This window comes from Canis lupus, chromosome 36, assembly GCF_011100685.1.
Source record: "Canis lupus familiaris isolate Mischka breed German Shepherd chromosome 36, alternate assembly UU_Cfam_GSD_1.0, whole genome shotgun sequence".
NCBI classification, from domain to species: Eukaryota; Metazoa; Chordata; class Mammalia; order Carnivora; family Canidae; genus Canis; species Canis lupus.
The window spans coordinates 30,382,413-30,391,092 of record NC_049257.1 but is presented as its reverse complement, the minus strand read 5'-3'; the positions used below and the strand labels follow the sequence as shown (position 1 = coordinate 30,391,092).

At 41.8% G+C, this 8,680-nt stretch overlaps 1 long non-coding RNA gene across 3 annotated transcripts; it reads right to left on the bottom strand.

Moving 5' to 3' along the window:
- Window positions 1-482: 482 nt before the first annotated feature.
- On the bottom strand, window positions 483-7,850 carry LOC111094272. Of its 3 annotated transcripts, none has more exons than XR_005384525.1 (5): window positions 7,710-7,850; window positions 7,420-7,578; window positions 5,977-6,126; window positions 4,050-4,259; window positions 483-1,847 (listed from the first exon to the last, which is right to left on the bottom strand). It is a non-coding gene; the product is annotated as an uncharacterized LOC111094272 (long non-coding RNA). The 3 variants fall into 3 exon arrangements; XR_005384526.1 differs by having other exon boundaries at window positions 4,096-4,259; XR_005384527.1 differs by lacking the exon at window positions 4,050-4,259.
- Between the last annotated feature and the right edge of the window lie 830 nt (window positions 7,851-8,680).

Sequence of the window (8,680 nt, the reverse complement as noted above, 5' to 3'; positions counted from 1 at the left end):
CTGTGCCTCTGCCTCTCTCTGTGTCTCTCGTGGATAAATAAATAAAATCTTATAAAAAGAGATGAATAGATTTTTTTTATTTTTTAGATGAATGGACTTTTAAAGATTATTACAACAGGCACACATTGGATACTTATTTCCTATATAAAAATAAATATTATCTAGGTAGAAATGATATATGTTGAGGTGAAGAAATTCGAATTAATTACGTGAAGTGAACTACTTTAGTAAAGGAATGTGTTTAGATTTAGACGTAAGCAGAGTCAAAGCCTTGACGAGAGGAAGGGGGCAAATCTCCCACCTGCTCAGTGATGCCTGAAATTGAGCTGCAGAAAGGGAATTCATTTCACTTAGGGTCTTAAATGCCTGTTAAAGTGTGTGTGTGTGTGTGTGTGTGTGTGTGTGTGTGTGTGTGTGTGTTTTACCACAATAAGAATCAGCTCTTTTATTTTTTATTTTTTTATTTTATTTTTTTCAGCTCTTTTAGATTGCAGATGACCTGAAGGTAGGGACAGACTATCACCATAACCACACTCAGATTTTCTTCAAGAGAAATTTAAATACGGGCGAGCCGCGTCGGTGGGAGCCGAGGATCCGGCCTCCGAGCGTGATGCTGCCACTGGAAGGCGTCGGCAGCTCCCGGGCGTCAGGGTGACGCGGGTCCTCCCGCAGTGGCCGCCGTTTCCAGCCATTTCAGGGACTCGTCTTAATGAGAGGAGTTTCGGGTTCACGAGGATTTCCTCGTGGCCACGCTGCCCTCGTCTCCTTAGAGACCATTGCCTTCCTGCTTCTGGCGGGAGGAGTTCAAAGTCCCCTGAGAGGATGACACATTTGCATAACACCTGCCAGGGCTTAGGGACAAAGGGGATAGGGACCCTTTTCTTTCACAGGAGGGTGGCAGGATGCCCGCTCCCTGCGCGGCTCTCGGAGGCCAAGGGACCAGGAGCCCCCTAAGGAGCCAGGCCAGGCCAGGGGAGAGGAATCCGGGCCCAGGACCAAGGGGGCCGCGTGCCTAGGGTCGGCCCCTTCCCACCCGGCCGCAGGGAGAGCTCCCCAGGTGGTGCCTCGGCGGATGTCCTGGGCCCTGAGCACCCTAAGGGGGCGGTGAATGGGTCCACCTTCCCGTCAACGTGTTCACACATCAGAGAGACAACAAAAATAAAAGTTGCGCGGACTGTGACAAGAGGAGTTTAAGGTTTGTATCAGTGGTAGCGTTGTCACGTCGTCATGAAAAATTCACACGCGAAGTTTTACAAAATAATGCAAGAAACAGCTGACTGCCCAGTTCGTGATTTTGACAAATGTTAACGTGATGCCAGACTTGCTTTGGATTTTCTTCTTTTTGACCTTAAGGTGAATTAGAACTCGCCTGCGTAGTCCGGCCGGAACTGTTATGTGGAGCCTGATGTTTATTATCCTGGTGTACGTATTGCCTCTATTACACATACGTACCCGTAAAAATATGTTTTTTTTATATATTGTAAGATGGCATATAAGTGATACTGAACTGCTATATTCACGCGTGACTTTTGAGTTCATGGTTGTGATTCAACTTACATCCGTGTTAGTAGATGAAGCTACTGCAAAGTTGTCTATTTTATGGCTACTTGATGCTCTTGTTGATGGACGTTAAGTGGTTTCTGAATATCTCCCTTTAGGCTTTTGAGAGAGTATTAACAAGGGGCCAGGATGAAGGGCTCTGGGGCCGGCCGAGCTCCTTGGAAACCCTGCTCCACCGCTCCTCAGCTCGATGAACCTGGCAAATTCCTTGCTCTCCGTGGGTCTCGAGCTCGTCGACTATAAGAGGGAATACAACCAGCCTCCACCTCAGAAGGTTTCTGTGAAACCTAAAAAGAGTGAAAATAGATCCAATATTTAGTAGATGCCACATAATAATGTTACCTATTGTTATTATGCAATGATTAAAAAATCTTTCCGGCACACGTGTCTTGTGTGTGTCTCCAGGACACATCCCGGGGAGTGGAAATGCTGGATCTTGCAATATCCTCCCGGTTTACAATATCCTGCAAACGTTACAAGATCCCTCCTGCAAGGTTGCTTTATGGAAGAGACCGTACAAGTTCATGCTTTCCTCAGCAGTGCGCGAGGATTCCTTCACCTCCACTTCCCCCCCAACACCAGGCATTGGAACAGCGCGTCCCGGCTGGTGAGTGTGAAATGGCACCTTCTTGCGGTCTTGTTTTTCAAGTCCTTAATTACCGGGGAGATGAACAGCTTTCCATCTGTTTCTCGCCTATGTGGGTTTCTCCTTTTGTGGCTTCCCTGTTCCTGGTCATTATTGTTGTCACTTTAGTTTTAATTAGAGTGCTTTTCTTTATCTTATTGATTTGTAAGTAACCTTAATATTTCCGAATATTAATAATGCGTAGACTTTTCCCATTTTATGAAATTATTTATCGTACTAACATTTTAAATTTCAGTGTAGTTAAACTTATCATTTTTTTTTGGCCATTATTCGTTTCATGCCTGTTTTAATAAACTCATTTTTACGTGGGTCACAAATACAGACTGTTATCCTTACTTTTAGACATGATACAAGCTGTTCTTTATCTTAAGGGGTTTACTCACCTGAAATCTGAGGTTTGATATATGAGACGATAGAGATAATAGCATTATTTTGTTCCATACAGATTACCACTTTTTCCAGCACTATTTACAAAATTATCCATCATTTTACTTTTACTGAAATTCTACTTATCAGATACCTGTACTCTGTTTCATTATTTGTCTAACTCTGCAATAATACCCACACAATCTCAAACGCTAAGGTTTAAAATATCCTTATTTTCTGGTTGGGTTAATTCTTTCACTTTTTGTTCTTCTTAAATTTTTTTTTCTTTTTATGGCTTTTTGCCCTTCAACATAGGTTTTAAGTCACTCCTCCTTATTGAAAGACCTGTTGAGAGTGTGGCTAGAAATACATTAAATTTATGGATTAATTTGGGTTGAAAGGATACCTGTCTGACATTGATTAGTCTTGTTAAAAAAAAATCAAACCAAGTAAATTTGAAAATCTAACTGGCTTTATTAAATGATTTATAAATCACGAAGCTCCACCAAATTTCTGTTCTAAACAAAAGAAAGGCTTTTAAAGGCAGAGAGAAGGCATTAATAAAAAGACAAAAAGGATTTATTAGTAAGAAATGCATTGTTTGGCAAGGTTGCCCTCCTTGGGGAGCGAGGAGGGCAACCAGGAAATTTCCTACTATTGATCAGAAATTCCATGTTGATCGGTTAAAGGTTTCATTCCTGTGGGATTGAAACTACAGTTACAGTAAGTATTAACAGTCCCTAATTAACAAGTAAATAAAAAGACAGTTATTTCGGTCTTATTTTTGGTTCAGCATACTCCTAGGTATCTCACCATGTTTCTTGCTAGTATAAATATTATATATATTTTTAAATTGCACTCTTAAGTGTAATGTTAGTGGCACATGGAGCACAATTCATTTTTATAGTAACCTTATTGAACCACCATATGAGTTCTTTTGCTTTTTTATCCATTCACTCAACAGATCCATGTGGAATACCAACTCTGTTCCAGGCAGTGTTACAGATACTGGGAGTACAACACGGGGAAAATCAGAGAAAAACTATTGTCTTTATGGAGCTTAACATTCTAGTGGTTGTAAAAAAGCAAAATAAATGAATAAAACATATAGAACATTAAGTAGTGAAATGTGCTAAAGAGAAACAAAATAGAGCAAGACAAAAAAATGATGATGTGGAGTGTGTCTGTTGGGGCGGGGGGGCTAGGATTGGTCAAGGAAGGCTTTCTTATTAAGGTTGCCAGATGGTCATTTTTAATACTTTTCACTTTGTCTTGAATTTTCTTTGTCATGAATCTCTCCGGGTCTGTGGGTAGGGAGCTTGGAAATTACCGCTCCGTCCGAACCACAAGCGAAAAGCCGAACAAATGGAAAAATCAACCACTCTTCCTGCATCTGTGATAGCCGGCGGATCCAGGACAAATCCCAGGACTGGAGAGGCAGACAGGCCATCCCAGCTTAGGTGGACCGGAGACTCACCCTCTGAAGCTCCTCAGAAACCAGCGACGGGGGAGGAAAGCCTAACCTGGAATTCACGAATTCCCAGTAGCTCGGTGGGGACAGCTTTGAGACACGAAAGCTCCAGGCTGACCCAGGCATGGAGACGGGGGTCAGGATATTGTGAGATCTGCCACGGGGATCTCAGCCAGGGGTCCACATAAGTACCAGACAAAAATCCCCTTCTGGGTACTGCAAGGGAAGGGAAAGGAACCATTTTGTAATAACCTGGAGTATCTGTTCTCCCTAACAGTCGGCCCCAAGGAAAACTACTTAATGAGAGCCTAAGAGCCCTAATGGGCTCTTAATCGGAGCCTAGCTGACCTACAGGGAAAGAAATGCCCAGTCCAGCCCAATCTGCCACCTAAGGAATGGGGGTGAGGGGAAACTGAGAGACTCTTGTGAAGCTCGCAGTCCAGAGGCCTAGGCTCCTTGAAAGGCCAAGACCTAAGCACAGCCCCGAGAAGGCCTCTCCTCCCCACTTTTCCATATTACTACAGGCCTATTCACAGCAGTTCCCTTTATCTAGTGCACCATGACCTGCCATCAAGACAAAATGACAAGGTAACCCAAGAGAGAAAAAAAAAACACAATCTGAAGGGACAGAGCAAGCATCACATCCAGACATGGGAGGAATTTTGGAATTATCAGTCCAGAATTTAAAACATGAAGGAAGAAATAATGCCAGTTCTCTGTGATTTCTAATGGAAATCAGAAGCAGAGAAGTATACTTCTTAACTCATTCTCTGAGGTCGCCATTACCCTAATACCAAAACTATGCAGAAGAGAAAACTGCAGAGTATATCTCTCATGAATATAGATGCAGAAATCCTCAAGAAGATATTAACAAAGGAAATCCAACAATATTCACAAGAATTATACATCATGACCGAGTGAAATTTATACCATTTGTGCAAGGCTGGTTTAATATTCAAAGGTCAGTTAATGTATTGCATCACATCAATAGGCTGAAAACAAAGAATCATATTAATAGATGCAGAAAAAGCATTTGACAAAACCCAACATGTATTCATGATAAAAGCCTCTCTGTTAAGTCAAAGAAGGTGGGAACTTTCCCAACTTGATAAAGAATATCAACAAAAAACCTACAGCTAACATGATACTTAACACTTAGCCAACACCAAACCGCACATTTGTAGGCAACACAGTATTGAAGGAGAAGAACAAAGATGAAAGACTGACATTGTCCAACTTTAAGACTTACTATAAAGTTCTAGTAATGAAGATAGTGTGGTTTTGGAAAATAGATCAATGGTACAAAATAGAGAGGCCAGACGTGAACTCCTATAAATAGAGTTAACTGTTCTTTGACAAAGGAGCAAAGGTAATACAACGGAACAAAGATGGTCTTTTCAGCAAATGCTGCTGGACCACCTAACTAGACATCTACCTACAAAAAAAAAAAAAAAAAAAAAAGAATAAATAACAGACCTCAATGTTTTCACAAAAACTAATCCCAAAATGGATTAAAGTGTAAGTGTAAAATGCAAGACTATAAAACTAGAAGGTAACATAGGAGGAAATCTTAGATGGCCTTAAGTACGGCAGGGACTTTTTAGAAAGGCATGGTCTATGAAAAAAACGATTGATAAGCTGGACTTCATCACAGTGGAGTCTTCTGCTTTGTGAAGAGAATGCGATGACACAGAGTGGGAAAACATATCTGCCAAAGACGCACCTGATAAAAAGGATTGTTATCCAAAAATATGCAAAGAACTCTTAAAACTCTGTAACAAGAAAATAACCCGATTAAAACGTGGGCCAAAGACCTGAACAGACACATCAGCAAAGAGGATACACAGATGGTGAAGAGGCATATGACAAGATGCTACGCATCACGTGACATTGGGAAATGCAAACTGAACAATGCCAAGACCCCATTACATACCCTGGAAGAGCCCAAATCGGGAACAGCGAGGATGGGGAGCAACACCAGCTGTCACACACTGTTGCGGGTCTGCAGAGGCCACCTGGTTGTTCCTTACAGAGCTAATGCATCTCACTACGTGATGCAGCGGGAGGGCTTCTTGGTATTGACCTAAAAGAATCAAAAACAGGTCCACACCAAGCCCTGCACATGGATGTTTCCAGCAGCTTCATTCATAGTTGCTAAAACTGGGAAGCAACTGAGAAGTCCTTTAACAAGTGAACAGATAAAGGGATGGCGGTATATCCAGACAGCGGAATATTTTTTAGCGCTGAAGAAAAACTGAGCCACCAAAGCAAGACATCACGTGGAGGAGACTTCAATGCATATGATTACGTGGAAGGAGCTCATCTTAAGAGGCTACATGCTGTGGAGTTCCAACTACATGGCATTCCGGAAAAGGCAAAACTATAGAAAAAATAAAGAGATCACTGGTTGCCACGGGTCAAAGTGGGAGGAAGGATGGATAAGGGGAGCACGAGCATTTTTAAGGCAATGGAATTGCTCTGTATGACACCGCAACGATGGGTACATGTCATTCATTATATGTTTGTCCAAACCTCTAGAATGTACAGAACCAGAAGTGACTCAGACTATGGACTTTGGGGGATTGTGATGTGTCGATGTCAATCTTAACTGTGGGGGCAGGGCTCTATAAGAAATCTCTCTAAGCTCCTTTCCCTTGTGCTGTGGACCTTAAAGTCCTCTAAAAGAAATAAGGTCTTACTAAAAGAAAGATCTCTGCACCTAATCCTAATACTTGTTTGCCCTTGTCCCTCATGTCATTTCAAAAAGTAGTTGCTATAGTGGACACTGCTTTCTTATTCTTATTTAAAGAGAATAAAAAATAAATGCCCATTAAGTTTCCCATTGACGACAGCCTTCTGCGAAGTCCCTTTACAGTGCTAAAGAAGTCCTATTCCCTTTTCGCTAGGAAATTTTTTACTTGTCTCTATTAGAGGAGAAACATGCTTCTCGAGTTTATTAAAGTTTTAATCTAACTCATTTATTCTGACTCATAATATGATCTTTCTCTAATTTCCAAGGGAAAAAAGAAAAGCACGTTAATGTTTTTCTCTGAAACTCATATCTTCTTGCATCTTGGAGATTACACAAAAACGACCATTTAATCTTTTTTTTTCCCCATTGCTCGGTTTTGATTGCTAATATTTTATTCTAAAAAAAATCAAGCTATGTTCGCAAATAAATTGGCCTTTTATGATGTCTTAGTCAAATTCTGGCATTGAGGTCATTGCCATCTCATAAAATGAGTTTGGAGCTGTTCTTTTTTTTCTTTTTTTGTGCCATTTAGCATTCATTTGCCGAGCGGGATCTGATTTGCCTACAACACTCACTGCGCCTGATATTTTTGTTTATTTGGGTATTAGGTAGAGTTTTACCAACCTCTTAGGTTCCATTCATGGATGCATCTGGATTCAGCTCTCCTGTTTCTTACTTACTTTGTACCTTCTTCCCACCGTGTTGGCAGTAATGGAAACAGGGCGACTCCCAGGAAGGCCTTCCCTCCCCTGATGGGACTTTCTGATCCTTTCCCTCCAGAACCTTGGGGGAAAGAAAATCCCCTTAAAATGAGAGCCTCAAAGTTCTTGACACAATTCTGGGCAGACAGGGAGGTAAGGGGGAAAAGGGTTTTGGGAGTTCTCGCTCATTTTGCACCCAGGGGAGGGAAGTACCTGGTGGGAGCCCGCCCGGCCGGGCCCCAGGGAGTCGGTGGGACCCGCTGCCCCCGATTCCCCTCGCTCCTCCCTGTCCCTGCCTGTCCCTGCCCGCGGCCCTTCAACCCCGCGGGGCCGCAGGTGTCACGGTGGCCGCACCTGCTGCGGGGCCGAGGGGAGGGGGAGGCCTTGGGAGGAGGGCGGCGGGGAGGGGAGGGGGGAGGCCTTGGGGGTGGAAGGGGTGGAGGAGGTGTGTGGGGGGTCAGGAAGGGGCGTGCCCCCGGGGTCCTGGGATCGAGCCCCACATCAGGTTCCCTGCATGGAGCCTTCTCCTCCCTCTGCCTGTGTCTCTGCCTCTGTGTCTCTCATGAATAAACAAAATCTTAAAAAAAAATGTTGTTTTTCATTATATGTTCTCATTCATTTGGGGAATATAAATAATAGTGAAAGGGAAAATAAGGGAAGGGAGAAGAAATGTGTGGGAAATATCAGAAAGGGAGACAGAACGTAAAGACTGCTAACTCTGGGAAATGAACTAGGGGTGGTAGAAGGGGAGGAGGGCGGGGGGTGGGAGTGAATGGGTGACGGGCACTGGGTGTTATTCGGTATGTTAGTAAATTGAACACCAATAAAAAAAAAATAAACATATATATATTTAACCCCCAAAAAATAAAAAATAAAAATAAAAATAAAAATAAAATAAATAAATAAAAAGTAAATAAAATATTAAAATATTAAAAAAAAATAAAAAAAATAAAAAAAATAAAAAAAAAATAAAAATAAATAACTTCAAAGAACTATAAAAAAAAAAAATAAAGGTGGTATCTGAAAAATCAAAAAAAAAAAAAAAATGTTGTTTTTTTTTTTTTTGATAGAACAACCTCCAAAGTCTAGTCACACCTTAGATTCCTTGATTTCAGTTTAACTGGACTATGCAAAAAAAGAAAAAAAAAAGAAAAACAATTCATCTTTTGCTCTTAGAAGATTGT